We start from the raw sequence: 18,405 nt of genomic DNA, 5'->3' as shown, positions 1-18,405 counted from the left end.
AAAAAAATTACCTGTACTGAACTTGGCATGTGTGCCTCCAATCGTCTAGGGAATACTATCCTTATGTCACAATTGATTCTTTCAAGTATAGAATAATAATAAGAAAAATAATTATCTATATATGTATATATATATAACTATATATATAAACACATTTATGTATATATGCATGCATGCATATATTATTGTTAAGCTCATTGAATTCTATTGTTAGATTAATAAAATCAATTTTATTTAATGACATTTTATTTTTGGGGGGGTGAATAGTTATTGTCATCATAATCATCATTGAGATTAAAAGGACCTCATCCCCCAACCTTATTCAATCTTCAACCAAATCATGAATCACATTCCACAATATACCTTGCAGAACTGTTTATTTCCAGATGAATGACACTTTGCCAATTTCCTTTCTAAAAACTAACACCAAGAAATGAATACAATGATTCAGGTATAATGTGACTTGGGCATAGTCTAGTGACATTACTACCTCCCATATTCTGGATGATATATTTTAATAAAAGTGGACTAAGCCTGGGTTACCTTCTTTGGCTGTCTTATCACATTGCATGTCTCTACTGGCATTGTAGTCCTCTACAACTATTTTTGTTTTGGTTCATTCTAAAAATTTAATTACAGCCATGTAATTTTTCACTCTTGCATTTTCTCAATAGTTTCTTCCTTATATTTGCCCTTTTCCTTTCCCACTTGGAGAGATTTGGCTTTTCGCTCAAGGATCTTTTTTGCGATCTCTGTCCAGTTTTAGCTTTGTGATAACCACCTTGCTGTGATGAATGCCCACATGGACAGTTGTGCCATTAGCCTTCTCCCGCTGCACACGCTAAATGTAGATCATGTATTTCTTTCTGTAAACCTGAACTACCTTGCCAATTTGCTGTCCTTTGTAGTGTCCTCGAACAACTTGGAATTCATCATCTTTTCGAATGGGCATGGAGTGGATATTGTACGTCTGCCTCAGCTCCTTAGAAAGAGGACAACACATAATTTTCCTCCGTATGTGGGAAGGGGCATTGAAATGCTCTTGTGGTTCTTGCTTTGGTCAGAGGTCACAAAGGGATTGAACTTCATTTTTACCTCAGAACCTCCGTGGAAGAGAAGAGACTGAGGAGCTACTTCCGCCTACAGAGGAAGGCCGGGAAAAACTAACTTCTTCATCTAATAGTGTGCTAGTAAATATTTCACAATTGGGGGGGGGAGTGAAGTATGCATGACAAACTTTTAAGTTTATTTTCATTGTTAACTTCTTCATTACATTCTTAGGTTTAGAAAATCAACAACAATAATAATAACAATAAAAACACCAAGCCCTGATTTGAAGCATTTTCCAACTTCCAAGGTGTCAATGATCACATTGAAAATTTAACAATTGATTCTCAATAGCCTATTCAAGATGGTTCTAATACAAGCCTGCACCTCATTCTGATGGGAATCAAAACTGAAAAAAAAAATATTAAAGGTCTCTTAGCCCAAGAATTTCATAGTTAAATTTTTTTCTTAATAGATTGTACTTCATTCTAATACCCTGTTTCATTTCCTACACAGTCATCTCCCGCAAAAGAAAAATAGGTAAAAAAGGATAAAAAAGCAGTTCAATAAAATCAACTGACGTATCAATTAAGTCTGACAGTATAAGCAACATCCTGCACCCACAGTGTCCTTACATCGGCAGAGAAGAGGTATGTGCTTTCATTTCTTGTTTGTGTACAAACTGGTTATTGTAGTTATACAGTGTTCAATTTTGTTTTATTTTTGTTCATTGTATTTACATTTTTAGTCATATATATTATTTTCCTGTTTCTACTTGCTTGACTTCATATCACTTCATGAAAGTTTTCCCATACTTTTTTGAATTCTTGATTTACAATGGTTTCTTACAGTTTTGCATGTTCTGTTATATCCATATGAAGCATTTTTTAGTCATTCCGCAAACAGTGGTTATGTGCATTGTTTCTGGATCTTTGCTAACACAAAAATAATGCTCCCACCAATATGCTGATGTGTTTAGGACCCTTCCTTTTTCTATTCACTTCCTTGGGGCATATGTCTAGCAGTGGGTCTCTGAGTTAAATAATATGATTATTTGAGTCACTTCCTCTGTACAATAACTTGTTGTTTTCCTGAATATTTGAGCTTCTTCACTGTGGTAGCAGTGGTAGTTTTCCAACAGCATTCTAATCTTGTCTGTTGCCCTCTACTCTGATTGGTGAGCTCATCTTGGGTCCTCAATTTTAAGGGACCACCTGGGCCAGCTATGTCCATTCCATTCCTCTCTGGGGTCTGCTCCTAATCTGAATTTGCTTCTCCACCAGTTTCTTTTCTTTTTCTTTTCACATTAGAATTTAAGATACTTGAGATCAGAAACTGTTTTGTTGTATTTTATTTCCAGTCTTTAGCAAAGTGCTTGGCACATAGTAAGCATTTAATAAATGTTTGTTGACTTCTTGGCTTGACAAAGATTTCTTTTTCCAGTAGATAGACTCTCTTCTTATCATACTTGCTCTTATTTTGTTAATGCAAAACTTTTTTTTTCAATCTAATGTTCTATCTTTTGTGATCAAGCTATAGTTTAGATCACAATCGAATATGTCATTTTAATAAGAAAATATAAAGAAGAAATGACTGCTTCAGGGTTATAGAAGAGTGCAATGGCTGAACTAGGTTTTGAACTTCTGGATTCTAATTTTAGAAATGACTGGTTCAAGGTTATCTAAGAATTCAGTAGCTGAGGCCAATTTTGAACTTCCAGATTCTATTTCTAGTGACCTATTTCTGGATTTCAAGTAATTATTTGCAGAAATTTTTTTAACCAAGTATGGGACTTTATCTTATTTCTATTGTTGTACCCAAATATTCTTGCATGTCAGCATCTATTTGTGATGCAATTCCACCAGGAAAGTTAGCCATTTCTCCTAATCTAGTCATCCACAAATTTGATAAGCATGTCAGATCTAACTTCACTGAGGCTGTTGTTTAACATGTTGAAAAGAGCAAGCCTGAATTAAGAATGGTTTGTACCAACAACCCCTCACACTCTTGGCTTATCTTTATCAGTTCAAGCATTTTACAATAGTTCAAAAGAAGTCCAAGATAGTACTTTTATCCATATTATCCTCATCATTAGAATATGAGAATTCCCACACCAATACACACCAATATTGATTATGGTAATGATAGGTGGTGCAGAAGGCACAATGCCAAGTTGAAACATGGGGATATACCCTCTAATATTTTAATTTTTGCCAATAGCTATTTTGATTCTGTCTTTATAATTCAGCTCATTTCTTCAAAGCCATTTACATATTTAACCTAAACTACTTCTTCAAATAATGAGCTTATCTAACTTAAAAAGCTAATTCATTCCTATTCTCCTAAATTTGCCTCTCTCAGGTACCAAGGAGTTTCCTACTGTTCTTTTGTACCAGGATTTGAATAATACTCCTTTCTCACAAGAGCCATACTCTTTACAATTCCATAAACTTTAATTATTACTCTTTGAGTCTTTCCCTCTCCAAGTTTAATTATATTTATCAAACGAGGGCTCTTGCATCCCTTTTACTGGATTGAGTGCAAAATGGCTTAAAGTCATGAAGTGGGTTAAAATAGAAGTGCCTATTACTCACTGGCTTCATAACCTTGGGAAAATCACTCCAAGGGGAAGTGAATAAGTAATTATGAAGCACCTACTATGTGTGGGGATGCTGTGTTAAGCACTTTACAAATATTACTTCATTTGAACTTAAAGTTATTAATCTCATTAAGTTAAGCTACATATGCTTCAATCAACTTTCTAAATCTTAGTTACTAAGTCCTAAATGAGCTGTGATCTTTACTGGTAGAAGGAGTTCCCACACTGGAAACTCCCCAAACTGACAAAATAACAATTTAATGTATTCTCTGGAGTTTTCCATTTGCTTTACCTTTGACATTAGGCAGGGTGTGTATGAGGTAATGGATGTAAAACACTTTGCAAACCGTAAAATGTCATATAAATGCTTATTATTGTTGTTATCATTGTTATTATTATTATTATCATCATCCAATAGTCATCAGGTCTAAAGCCTAATGGTGACTTCCTTCCCTGTGCTTTCTACTACACTCCTTCTAAGCACAAGCAATGTTTAAAGAACAATACAGGAATGTGTTGGTAAACTAGGCTCACAAAAAAATTACACACATAGACTTTTAAGGTTAATTCATATTATCACTTAGGTCTAAGATGGTCAACAAAACATTGAATCAAACCTTGATTTATATCAGCAACTAATTCCTAAGGTATAAATCCGCATGCTGAAAATTTGACAATGGCTTTTACAAGTCAATTAGAGCTTACTCCAGAATATCCATGATTTCAGTGATCACTAGGACTAGTCACTGTATTACAAGTAAGAAAGTTTAGAATCTTACGCAAGAGCAGAAGAACATTATTTAATTTTATTTGTTTGTTTCAAGATAGCTAGGTTATGCCATGCTGGAACTGGATCCAGTAAGAAATGAGTTCAAATCCTGCTTCAAATACATATTACATTTACATTTGATTTCAGGCAGGAATGTTGTGAATGAGATAGTGGATATAAAGCACTTTGTAAACCTTAAACTGCATATGAATGCTAGTTGTTGATTATTATTAATGTCATTATACATGTCAGTCTTTCTCAGGACCAATTCGTTATTTGTAAAATGGTGGTAGTACCGGTACTTCATTCGCAGAGTTTTTGTGAGAAAGAAATGAGACAATAAAAGTGAAATACTTAAAAAAAACTTTCAGGTGCTATGCATACATGTTAGTTTCTATTATTATTTTATATTACAATAAGAAATGGGCTACAATGCACCTGCATTTTGCCACTGCATATGCCAACAATTACTCTATTGCCATTAGGAGGTCATTGCTACTGAAAGTTAATCTATACTACCCTCCTGTTAAGATCCACATTTCTACCACTCTTGCCATGGGGAGCCATGTCTCTGACTCATGACCACTGATTAGAGTTACGTGACAAAAAGATAGAAGGCTAGACATTTTTTTCTAATCCCTATGACCTTGCAAAATTCTCCCAAAAAAAAATTACTCACAAGAAGTGAAATGATGTCAGCTATATTCACAAAGTAAGACATCAGGAACCCTAACAAGACAACTTCCTTCAACTAAAAGCAGAGAAGGCTAATCCCCAATCCTGAACTCACTGATTCAGAGCCTCTCTACTACCTTCCTGGTTCTGGCAGTGTTGTCCAATAGACTTGTGCCTTGTTATCCACTCCAAACAATTTTCTTGTTGCAGCACTCCCACCAGTCCTACTTCTTCTTGTCCTCAGCCCATAATTCTATGGCAACAGGCAACAGAACTCAATTCTGTCCCATGCTTTCCCTCCAAATGCCTTCCTGAGAATGTGGGAGTATAAGAGATTAGAAGTATGCTCTTCTTTTTTAAGTTTTATTTTTCACCAGTAACATAAAAAAACAATTTTCAACATTCCTTTATAAAAATTTGAAAAGTTTTACCTACCTGCCCAACCCCTCCTTCATTGAGAAGGCAAGCAATTCAATATAGCTTATACATATGTAGTCATACAAAACATTTCAGTAATAATCATTTTGTGAAAGAAAACAGAGACAAAAAAAAACTTCAAGAAAAATAAAGGAAAAAAAAGTATGCTTCAACCTGTATTCAGACATCATCAGTTCTTTCTCTGGGGATGGATAGCATTTTTCATAAGTCCTTTAGGGTTGTCTTGGATCATTGCATCCCTGAGAATCACAGCTGATCATCTTACAATATTGCTGTTACTTTGTATGCAGTACATTTCATTTTGCATCAGCTCATGCAAAACTCTTTAGCCTTTTCTGAGAGCATTCCCCTTAACATTTCCCATAGCACAAGAATATTCTATCATAATCACATACCACAACTTGTTCAGCCTTTCCCCAATTAATGGGTATCCCTTCAAATTCAAATTCTTTGCCTACAGAAAAGAACTGCTTTAAATATTTTTACACATATAGGTCCTTTTCCTTTTTTATTTTGTTTGAGAAATACCACCTAGTAGTGGTATTACAAGGTCAAAGGGTATGCATGGTTTTATAGCCTTTTGGGCATAGTTCCAAATTGCTCTATGGAATGGTTGAATCAGTTTATAATTCCACCAACATTATTACCCCATTTTTACCACATCCCCTCTACCATTTGTTATTTTCCTCTACTTTCCTATTAGCCAATCTAATAGGTATGAGATAGTACCTAAGAATTGTTTTAATTTGCATTTTTTGAATCAATAGTGAGCTAGAGCATTTTTCAGGTGGCTATAAATAGCTTTGATTACTTCATTTGAAAACTGTCCATATGCTTTTTTCATTTATTAAATGGGGAATGACCCTTATTTTTATAGATTTAATTCAGCTCAATATATGTTTGAGAAATGAGGCCTTTATCAGAAAAACTTGCTACAAAAAATTTTAATAGCTACTATTGCTAAATGTACTTCCCACCATCCTAATTCCTCCTCTGCATATTCTATTTTCTCACTCCTTTCACCCAATCACTCCCCAAAACTGTTTTCCTTCTGACTATGCCCTTCAAAAATCTGCCCTTTCTTCCATCACCTCCCTTCTCTTATTCCCTTCTCCTCCTACTTTTCTGTAGAGTAAGATAAATTTCTATACAGAATTGAGTGTGTATGTTATTACTTCTTTGAGATAATTCTGATGAGAACAAGGTTCACTCACTCCACCTCCCCTCCCCAACCACTTTATTATATGAGATAATTGTGTGAGATAATTTACTCCATTCTACCTCTCCCTTTCCCTTTGTCCCAATACATTCTTCTCTCACTCTTTAATTTTTTTTTTAGATATCATCCCTTCATATTCAACTCACACTTGTGCCCACTGTCTATATATACTCCTATCTGCCCTAATAATTTTAAAGTTCTTATGAGTTATAAGAATCATCTTCCCATGTAGGAGTTTAAATACTTTAACCTTATTAAGTCCTTTATAATTTCTCTTTATTTTTTTATGCTTCCCTTGAGTCTTGTATTTGAAAATCAAATATTCTACTCAGCTCTGGTCTTATCATCAAAAATGCTTGAAAGTCCTCTATCTCATTGAATGTTCATTTCCCCCCTAAGTGATCATACTCAATTTTGCTAGGTAGGTGATTCTTGTTTGTAATCTTAACTCCTTTGCACTCCAGAATATCATGTTTGAAGCCTCTGTTTCTTTTAAGGTAGAAGCTGCTAAATCTTGTGTTGTCATAACTTTAGCTATATCATGCTTGAATTGTTTCTTTCTGGCTGCTTGCAGTATTTTTCCTTGATCTAGGAACTCTGGGATTTGGCTATAACATCCCTGAGAGTTTTCCTTTTGAGATCTCATTCAGTAGGTGATCAGTGGATTCTTTCAATATCTATTTTACCTTCTTGTTCTAGAATCTCTGGACAGTTTTTCTTGATAATTTATTGAAAGAAGATTTCCAGGAGCCAAGAAAGAAGAGAAAGAAGTAAGGCTTTCTCACTCTCTCTTATTGACCAATAAAACCTCAGAAAATATCACCCCAGAAAAACCCTGAAACAGATGAAAAAGGAAAAAGATAGGGTGCTGCAACCTTTTAAGCTGGAAAACTTGGGAGATAAATGGGAAAGGTCCTTGTCACTCTGATGGAAGGAGAACATTGTAGGATGAGAGGTGTCCTAGCAAGCTACTGGCAATCCTTACCTCAGCAAACCAGAAGCAGATTCTGAGCCCCAGGGTGGTGGAGCAGGAAAGCCCTAATAACATAAACCTGCACTCCCTACCCCCCTCCCCCAGTGCCTTAAGACAAGTATGGGAACTGGTAGACTCCACCAGCTAAATCTCTAGGTTCTTCAGCACAATTTTAGGATCTTCTGGTGTTTCAGAACAGTGGTCATTCTGGGGCAAGACCTCCCTCCACCCTGAGACCTTTAGTTTTGCTGACTTCAGCTCAGCACCAGGTAAACTGTCAGACCCCTATAGCCTTCAGCTGCCAGTACCTGAGGCCCCAGAACACAAAGTCACTGACAAGGTCCCTGGCCCCCAGTGTAAGAAGCTTAGATCAGTGCCCTTCATGATCCAGTGGGAGAGCTCAACTTTAAAAGCCAAGAAATAGGCAAACATCATGAACAAAAACCAGAAATGGATAATGACTGTAGATTCATACTATGGGAACAGGGAAGATCAAAACACAAATTCCAAAGACACAACATTGTCAATATACCCAAATTTGAAAACTCAAATGGGAATGTGAACAATCTCAAGCCCAAAATGCCTTCTTGGAAGAGCTGAGGAAGGATTTTAAAGGTCCAATGAGAGAGGTAGAAGAAAAATTGGGAGAAGAAATGAGAGTTATGCAAGAGAGCATCAATAGTTTGGAAAAAGAAGCATAAAAGCTGAGTGTAGGGGAAAAAGTCCTTAAAACTATAATTGGCCAAATGTAAAAAAAAAAAAGAGTAAAAAAAACTCCCTAAAAAAGTAGAATTGGCCAAATAGAAAAGGAGGCACAAAAACCCAGTGAAGAGAAGACCTTAAAAAGTAAAACAGGCCAGGTGGAAAAAGAGGTACAAAATCTAATCGAAGAAAACAATTCATTAAAAATTAGAATTGAGCAAGTCAAAGCTAATGACTTTATGAGACATCAAAAATCAGTTGTACAAAATCAAAAGAATGAAAAAAGAGAAGAAAACATAAAATACCTCATTGGAAAAGCAACTGATCTGGAAAGTAGGTCCAAAAGTGATTATTTTTAAAGAATATTGGTCTGCCTGAAAGCCATGATCAAAAAAATAAAAAAAATAAAAAACGAGCCAGAACAACATTATCAAGGAAAACTGTATTAAGGTCTTAGAAACAGAGGGTAAATTAGTCATTGCAAAAATGCACCAATCACCTCCTGAAAGAGATCCCAAAACAAAAATGCCAAGGAAAGTTTAGCCAAATTCCAAAATTACCAGTTGAAAGAGAAAATACTGCAAGCAGTCAGAAAGAAACAATTTAAATATAATGGAGCCACAGTCAGGATTATGCAGGTCCTTGGAGCTTCTACATTAAAAGATCAGAGGGCATGGAATACAATATTCTGTAAGGCAAAGGAGCTTGGATTACAACCAAGTATCAATTACCCAGTGAAACTGAGCATAATCTCTCAGGGGAGGAGATGGACATTCAATGAAACTTCCAAATGGACTTCAAACCTAACTGATGAAAAGACCAGAGGTCAACAGATAATTTGATCATAAAAATCAAAATTGAAGAGAGGTATAAATAGGCAAACAAGAAAGGAAAAAATGTTATTCAATAAGGGCAAACTGTTTACATCCCTACAAGGGAAAATAATGCTTGTAACTCTTGAGAACCATATCTTTTTTATGATATTAAGAAGGGATATACATAGAGGGCATGGGTTTAAGCTGACTTTGATGAGATGATAAAAAATGTAGTTAAGTAGAGAGATGGGATTGTACTGGGAGAAGAGAAAAGAAGAAGGCAACAATGGGTAAATTGCATCATATGCAAAGGCACGAAGACCTATTACAGTAGAGGGAGAGGAGTATTGTTTGAACATTACTCTCATCAAATTTAGTTCAAAGAAGGAATAATATACTCAGATAAAGAAGTCTGACTAACCTTATAGGAAGTAGAAAAGGAAAAGGGAAAGAAAAGGGAGGGATTGATAGAAGAGAAGGAAGAAATGGTGAGGGGAAAAAGGGAGAGAAAAGGGAGGTGTGATAGAAGGGAGGGCAGACTGAAGGAAGCAAAATCCTGGTGAAGAGGGTAAGAGAGAAAGGAGAAAGAAAAGCATAAATGGAGGGGGGAATAGGATGGAGAGAAAGACACAGATATAATTATAACTGTGAATGTGAATAGGATGAACTCTCCCATAAGATGGAAATATTAAAAGCATACTTTTCAGATCATGATTAAATAGAAATCATATGTAATAAAAGGCCATGTAAAGATAGACAAAAATTAATTGGAAACTAAATATTCTAATCCTAAAGAATGAGTGGGTCAAACAACAAATGCTAGAAACTGTCAATAACTTAATCCATGAGAATGAAAATAATGAGACAACATACCAAAATTCATGGGATGCAGCGAAAGTGGTTCTTAGGGGAAGATTTATATCTCTCAATGCTTACATGAATAAAATAGAAAAAGAGGAGATCAGTGAGTTGGATACGCAACTAAAAAAAAAAAAACTAGAAAAATTGCAAATTAAAAACCCCAATTAAATACCAAATGAGAAAATCTGATAACCAAAGGAGAGATTAATGAAACTGAAATTAAGAAAACTACTGAATTAATAAATAAAACTAAGGTCTGGTTTTATAAAAAAAAATGAAATAAGCAAGCCATTGGTTAATTTGATTTAAAAAAAGAAATAAGAAAACCAAATTACCAGTGTCAAAAATGAAAACTGTAAATTAACCATCAATGAAGAGGAAATTAAAACAATAATTAGGAGGTATTTTCCAACTGTATGTTGATAAATTTGACAACCTTAGTGAAATGGATGAATATTTAAAAAAATATGAATTACCCAGATTAACAGAAGAGAAAATAAAATACTTAACCCCATTTTAGAAATAAAAATTGAACAAGCCATTAATGAATTCCCTAGGAAAAAATAATCTCCAGGGCCAGATGGATTTGCAAATTAATCCACTAAACATTTATGTAACAATTAATTCTAATACCGTATAGACTATTTGGAAAAATAGGTGAAGAAGGAGTCCTTCCAAATTCTTTTTGATACAAATATCATATTGATACCTAAACTGGGAAGAGCCAAAACAGAGAGAGAAATTACAGATCAATTTCCCTAATGAATATAGATGCAAATATGTAAATAAAATATTAGCAAAGAGATTACAGCAATGTATCTTGAAGATAAAACACCATGACCAGCTAGGATTTATGTAGACATGTATTGCTGGTTAAATATGAGGAAAAAGATTGGCATAATTGACCATAGAAACAACAGAGGTAACAGAAATGATAAGATTATCTCAATAGATGCAGAAAAATCTTTTGACAAAATAGAACACCTATTCCTATTAAAAACACTGGAGAGAACAGGAATAAATGGAGTCTTCATTTATTTATAGAATAGCATCTATAAAAAATCATCAGCAAACATTATATGAAATGGGGATAAGCTAGAAGCATTTCTGATAATTTCTTGAAAGATTGTCTCTGGGCTCTTTTTTTTTTCATCATGGCTTTCAGGTAATCCAATAATTTTTAAATTATTTCTCCTGAATCTATTTTCCATGTAAATGGATTTTGCAATGAGATATTTCACATTCTTTTTTTTTTTCATTATTTTGGCTACATTTTATTATTTCCTGATTTCTCATCATGTCATTAGCTTCCATTAACTCAGTTCTAAATTTTAAGAAATTATTTTCTTCATGGAACTTTTGTATCTCCTTTTCCATGTGGAAAATTTTACTTTTTGAGGAGTTTTTTTTTCTTCAGTGAATTTTTGTGCCTCTTTCTACATTTGGCCAATCCTGCTTTTTAAGGCATTCTTCTCATTGGCTTTTTAGACCTCTTTGACCATTTTTTTTAGTCCTATTTTCTTCAGTATTTTTTTGTATGTGTGTGTCTTACCAAGCAGTTGACTTTTCTACTATTTTCTTGCATCACTCTCATTTGTATTCCCAATTTTTCCTCTACCTCTCTTATTTGATCTTCAAAATCCTTTTAAATTCTTCCATGGCCTGATACCAATCCATATTTTTCTTGGAGGATTTGGACATAGGAGGTTTGATTTTGTTGTCTTCTTCTGATTGTATGTTTTGATTTTCCTTGTCAGCATAACAACTTTTTATGGTCAGAATGTTTTTTTTTTTTATTTTTGCAGCCTATTACTTGATTTTTAGCTCTTTGTTAAAGTGGGGCTCTGTTTCGCAAGTAGAGTGGGCATTGTTCCAAGCTTCAGGGGTTTTCTGCAGCAGCTTTCAAGGATAGCTCTAGGGACCTGAAAGTTTTCATTTCTACCAAGGTAGTATGATTTAAGTAGAGGTATTTACTACTCTTCTGGCCTGTACTCTGGTTTATGAGTGACTACAAGCACTTTTGTCTAACCTGGAACTATGAGGAGGATTCCTGCTTCACCATGGCCAAAACCTCTGGTGTACTAGTGCTTCTCCTTGCCCTGGGACTGCCAAACAAAATGGCATCGCGTATCAGATTATGGGCAAAGCAACAGAAGCTAACAGCCTCAGTGTTAGCAAAGAGACCCTCGTAATCTCCTTCTGACCAGTTGTTAAGCCACCCTTACCATCTGTGAGCTGAGAACTCAAGAAGCAGACAGTGCTGATTCAACCAAGGCCTGCTCTTGGTTTACTGGGGTTGGAGTTGTGCTGGCACTGCCTATTGTGGACTGTCTTCTACTTTCATCTAGGTGTCACAGACCCTTCCTGTTGAACTTCTAAGTTGTCTTTGGTGTCTGTGGGCAAAGAGGCCTAGAAATTGTGATTGCTCCCACTGATATAGTTGTCCCAAGCAATCCCAAGGGACGAGGGTCTCTTCCTAGAGAAGAACCATAGTGCAGATGAGAAAATCCATGACCATACCTTCCCCTCCCCCAGATCACATCATCTTGGAAGCAACAAAAATTTCCAAAGCTCCAGAACTATTTCTAAAAATGGTCATTTAAAAGAGCCTGATGCTTGGAACAGTGCCCCTGTATCCCACCTCCACACTGGAGACAGATTGAACCTAAACATAAAGTTTAAGGTCATGAAATTAGTTGAAACAAAGAAATCAAAGAAAACAAAGAAAACAAAGAAAAAAAACTACCAGGATGACAAAGAAGATTAGACACAAATGAAGAAGACGAAATCACGAAAAGCTATTAGGGTGACAAGGAATATCAATACATAAATTCAGAAACCAAGGATATCAACACAGCTAAAAACAAAGTCCCAATAAAAAATGTGAAGTGGATACATGTGCAATGGGAATTCCCAGAAATGCTGAAAAAAAATATTTTCAAAATTGAGTAAGAGTGATAGAGGTAAAATTAGATAAAGGAATGCTGGTGAAGTAAGAAAATCATGCAAAGAGAATTAACAGCTTGGTAAAAAAAAAAAAAAAGGAATAAAAATATTAAACAAAATAAATCCTGGGGTGGATCCAAGATGGCAGAATAAAAGCAGTGACTTGCTTGAGCTCTACCCCACCCCACTTCAAATAGTTGTAAAAATGATTCTAAATGAATTCTAGAGTAGCAGAACCCACAAAAAGACCAAGTGAAACAAAGTTACAGCCCAAGACAACTGGATAGTTGAGGGGAAAGGTCTGTTGCTCCAGGCTTGGAGAGGAACACAATTTAGCATGTGCTGTTCAAGCAAAGACAGGCCAAAGCACAGCCTGAGCAGGACTCAGGAGACTGAATCAAGTGGAATGTGGCATTTTCCAGACTTCTCAACCAACACATGCCAAAGACAACTTAAAAGGTCAGTGGGAAAGGTCTATTGGACCTAGGTGAGAGAGAAGTGCAGTCGAGCCCAATCCCTGGTGCTGGTGTTCTTTGCTGGTAATGAAGAAGGAATCTCTTGCTTTAACTGTGCTTGAATCTGGTTCACAGGCTTGGGTGGTGATCCTGGGGCAAGGAGGAGTACTGGCATGGGGAAACTTGTGGTGGCAGTAAGACAGAATCCTCCTCACAGTTCCAAGGCAGAAAAGAGTGCTTGTGGTCGCTCATAGACAAGAGCACAGGCTAGGAAAGGAGCAAACATCTCTCCTTTGATCATACCACCTTGAAAAACTGAAAATTCACAGGTCCCTAGAAGTATCTCTGAAAATGGCTACACCAAACCCCTGAAACTTGGGACAGTACACCCTCCACACTGCAAGCAGAGCCTAACCTTATCAAAGACTTAACAAGTTAAATAATTGGTAGAGAACATGAGAAAATAGAGGCAACAAATTCATAACATAGAATCTTATTTTGTTGACAAAGAAGATCAAAACATACAACCAGAAGAAGACAAGAAAGTCAAAGCTGCCACATCCAAAGCCTCTAAGATAAATATGAATTGGTCTCAAGCCATAGAAGAACTCAAAAAGTATTTTGAAAAGCAAGTAAGAGAAGTAAAGGAAAAATTGGGAAGAGAAATGAGAAACTGCCAAGAAAATCATGGTAAATAAGTCAACAGCATGCTAAAGGAAATTCAAATAATACTGAAGAAAATAACATCTGAAAAACAATATCTCACATGGCAAAAGAGGTCCAAGAGGCCAATGAGGAGAAGAACGCATAAAAAAGCAGAATTGGCAAATGGAAAAAGAGGTCCAAAAGCTCAATGAAGAAAATAATTCCTTAAAAATTAGAATGGAGCAAATGAAACTAATGACTCTATGAGAAATCAAGAAAGTATAAAACAAAAACAAAAGAGTGGAAAATAGTAAACAATGTGAAATATCTCATTGGGAAAAAAATAAACAACTGATATAGAAAATAGATCCAGGAGACATAATTTAAAAATTATTGGACTATCTGAAAACTATGATTTAAAAAATGAGCCTCCATGTTATCTTTTAAGAAATTAGCAAGGAAAACTACCCTGATATCTAGAACCAGAGGGTAAAACAGAAATTGGAAGAATCAACCAGTCACCTCATGAAAGAGATCCCCAAAGGAAAACTCTTAGGAATATTGTAGCCAAATTCCAGAGTTCCCAGGTCAAGGAGAAAATATTGCAAGCAGCCAGAAAGAAATAATTCAAGTATTGTGGAAACACAATCAGTATAACACAAGATTTAGCAGCTTCCACATCAAGGAACTGGAGGGCATGGCGTATGATATTCTGGAGGGCAAAGGAGATAGGATTACAACCAAGAATCACTTACCCAGCAAAACTGAGTAGAATCCTTCAGGGGGGAAAATGGTCATTCAGTGAAATAGAGGACTTTCAAGCATTCTTGATGAAAAGACCAGAGCTGAATAGAAAATGTGACTTTCAAGTACAAGACTCAAGAGAAGCATGAAAAGGTAAATAGGAAAGAGACATCTTAAGGGACTTGTTAAAGTTGAATTGTGTATATTCCTACATGAAGATGATATTTGTAACTCATGAGACCTTTCTCAGGATTAGAGTAGTTGGAGGGAATATATGTATAGACAGTGAGCACAGGATAAGTTGAATATGAAGGGATGATATCTAAAAAATAAAATTAAAATGTGAGAGAGGATTATATTGAGAGAAGGAGAAAGTGAGAAGTAGAATGGGGTAAATTATCTCACATAATATAAAAGAAGCAAGAAAGAGCTTTTATGGTGGAGAGGAAGAGGGTGGACATGAGAGGGAATGAGTGAACCTTCCTCTCATCAGAATTGGCTTAGATAGGGAATAACATACACAATCAATTAGTTATGAAACTCTATCTCATCCTGCAGCAAAATAGGGAGAAGGCATTAAGAGAGGTGGTGATGATTAGAAGGGAAGGCAGATGAGGGGAGGGAGTAATCAGAAAGAAACATTTTTGAGGAGAAGCAAGGTCAAAGGAGACAACGGAATAAACAGGGGGTGGGATAGGATGGAGGGAAAAAGTTAGTCTTTCACAACAAGATTATTATGGAAGTGTTTTGCATGACCACACATGTATAACCTATATTGAATTTTTTGCCTTCTCAATGAGGGTGGATGGGGAGGGAGGAAAAGAGAGAATTTGGAACTCAAAGTTTTGAACATAATGTTAAAATTGTTTTTATGTATAACTGGGAAATAAGATACACAGACAAAGGGGTATAGAAATCTATCCTGCCCTACAGGACAATAGAAGGGGAAGGAGATAAGAGAAGGGAGGGGGGTGATAGAATGGAGTCCAGATTAGGGGAAGGGGTATTTAGAATGCACACCATGTCAGGATGGGGATATGGAAGAGATGGAGAGAAATTTGGAACTCAAAGTCTTGCGGAAGTGAATGTTGAAAACTAAAGATAAATAAATTAATTAATAAAAAGGAAGAAAAAAAAAGAAAATCACTCATTAAAAGCAGAATTGGTCAAATTGGAAAAAAGAAGTACAAAAGCTCAATGAAGTAAATAATTTCTTAAAAATTAAAACTGAGAAACTGGTAGGTAATGATTCTATCAGACTTAAAAACAATAATAATAAAAAAGTCCAAATAATGAAAAAAGTAGAGGAAATGTGAAATACATGATTGAAAAGAGCTCACGTGGAAAATTGAGCAGAGATAATTTAAAAATTATTGGACTGTTGGAAAACTATGATAAAATAAATAGCTTAAATAGTATAATTCAAGAAATTATCAAGGAAAACTGTCTCAATGCCCAAGAACCAGAGGATGATACAGATTACTAAAAGAATTCACTGATTCCCACCAGAAAGAGATCCCAAAATAAAAATACCCAGTTATAGCATAGACAAATTCCAGAGGTTCCAGATGAAAGAGAAAATATTTCAATCATGCAAAAGAAACCATTCATATATTCCAGAGGCAGAGTCAGTATCGCACAAGATTTAACAGCTCCTACATTCAAGAATTGGAGGGCTTGGAATGTGATATTCCAGAACTTGAAAGCACTAGGATTATTATAACCCACCTAACAATATTGAGTATAATCTTTCAGGGGAAAATGGATACTTAATGAAACAGAGGGCTTTCAAGCATTCCTAATGAAAAGAGCAGAGCTGAATAGAAAATATGACTTCTAAATATAAGACGAAAGAGAAGCATAAAAAAAATCCATACACATACACACAGAGAGGCAGTTGGGCATAGAAATCTGTCTGAATCAATAGGGAAATAGGAGAAGAAGGGGATAAGAAATATTTGGAGGAGGAGGATAAAAGTGAAAGCCAATTAAAGCACACAACAATAAGAATCAAAACAGGCTTTTGAAAAGGGACAGGTAAAAATAAAAAAAAAAGAGAGAAAGATAAACTGAAGAAAATAAGATGGCGAGAAATACACAATTAGTTATTAAAACTGCAAATGTGAATGGGGTGAGTTTATTGGTGGGGTGAGGTCACCCATAAACAGAAAGAGCAACATGAATTAGAAACCTGAATCCAACAATATGTTGTTTAGAACAGACACACTTGAAGCAGAAAGACACACATAGTCAAAATAAAGGGTTGGAGAGAATCTATTATGCATCAGCTGAGGTAAAAAAAAAAAAGCCGAGTTAGTAATCATGATTTCAGACAAAGCAAAGCCAAAAATACATCTGATTAAAAGAGATAATCAGGGAAACTACATTTTGCTAAAAGGTACTACAGACAATGAAGTAGTATCAAAAATTTTTACACCAAGTTTCTCTGATAAAGACCTCATTTCTCAAATACACATGGAATTAAATCAAAGTTTAAAAATAAGAAGCATTCCCCAATTGATAAATGGTCAAAGAATAAGAAATGCTCACTTTTGGAAGAAGAAATCAAAAGTATTTATACATGCATACAAAAAAAAAATTCAATGGGCCTTGATTTTACTTCATTTTTGCGTTGTGACCAATCCATCATCTTTAGTGATGGCTGGACATCACAATTCATAAGTTATGGATTATTGGACATTGACAACTGAAGTTAATCAGGTTACTTTTGGCAAAAAAAAAAGGCTCTTATCTATATAAACTAGTTACAATCATTATCATCTATTGTATTGTTGATAAATTTTGAACAAATCAGTCATTTCTCCTTCTTAACTAAGTTTGCAGTGAACTTGCATTGAAAAGGCTTTTAAAATAGCCCTTCTGAAGCAAACAAAACTTTTAAAAAAAAATAATGCTGATGCTAATGCTGTATTGCTGACACAGGACAACATTTCTCATATTTGAGGAATGAGCAATCCTGTTTAATTATAGAAAGTAAACAACCTTTTTCTTTTCCTCATTAGGTCAAGTAAGAAGATTATATAATGATGGAGATGCCCTCCCTCTACTCCCCTCAAAAAAATAAAAAAAATAAAAAAAACAGTCCATGGAAATTACCTGCTGTGGAATCATGCTTTTGTGGCCATTTTTATATTGTGCATTGATTGTATCACATATATTCCCACTGCTCTCCAAATAACTGTGTAATATTTCATTCTAGTGAAATAAATGTAGCTTGTTACTTTAAAAATTAAAAATAAACCTGAGAATCTAACTTTGTTAAATTTCTATGAGAAAAAAAATAGAATACGGGGGGGGGGCACACAAATGAACTTAGTTTGAGGCCTGTTGACATTGCATATGTAATAATGCAGAACTCAGACTGTTTATTATCACTTACTCTCACTACGTGATCTCTCTACTTCTTTTTCCAAGCATATATTTTTTGTGTAATTCCTTTTACTCCACTTTTTTGAAAGGTAATTCTACCATGATAACAGTCTGCAACCAACTTACA

At 35.2% G+C, this 18,405-nt stretch overlaps 1 pseudogene; it reads right to left on the bottom strand.

Annotated features, from left to right (window-relative positions):
- Positions 1–620: 620 nt before the first annotated feature.
- LOC144455295 (large ribosomal subunit protein uL24 pseudogene) lies at positions 621–1,104 on the bottom strand (annotated as a pseudogene).
- Between the last annotated feature and the right edge of the window lie 17,301 nt (positions 1,105–18,405).

This window comes from Phascolarctos cinereus, unplaced genomic scaffold, assembly GCF_003287225.1.
Source record: "Phascolarctos cinereus isolate Bilbo 61053 unplaced genomic scaffold, phaCin_HiC Scaffold_9;HRSCAF=440, whole genome shotgun sequence".
NCBI lineage: Eukaryota > Metazoa > Chordata > Mammalia > Diprotodontia > Phascolarctidae > Phascolarctos > Phascolarctos cinereus.
This window is presented reverse-complemented; position numbering and strand designations above follow the sequence as displayed.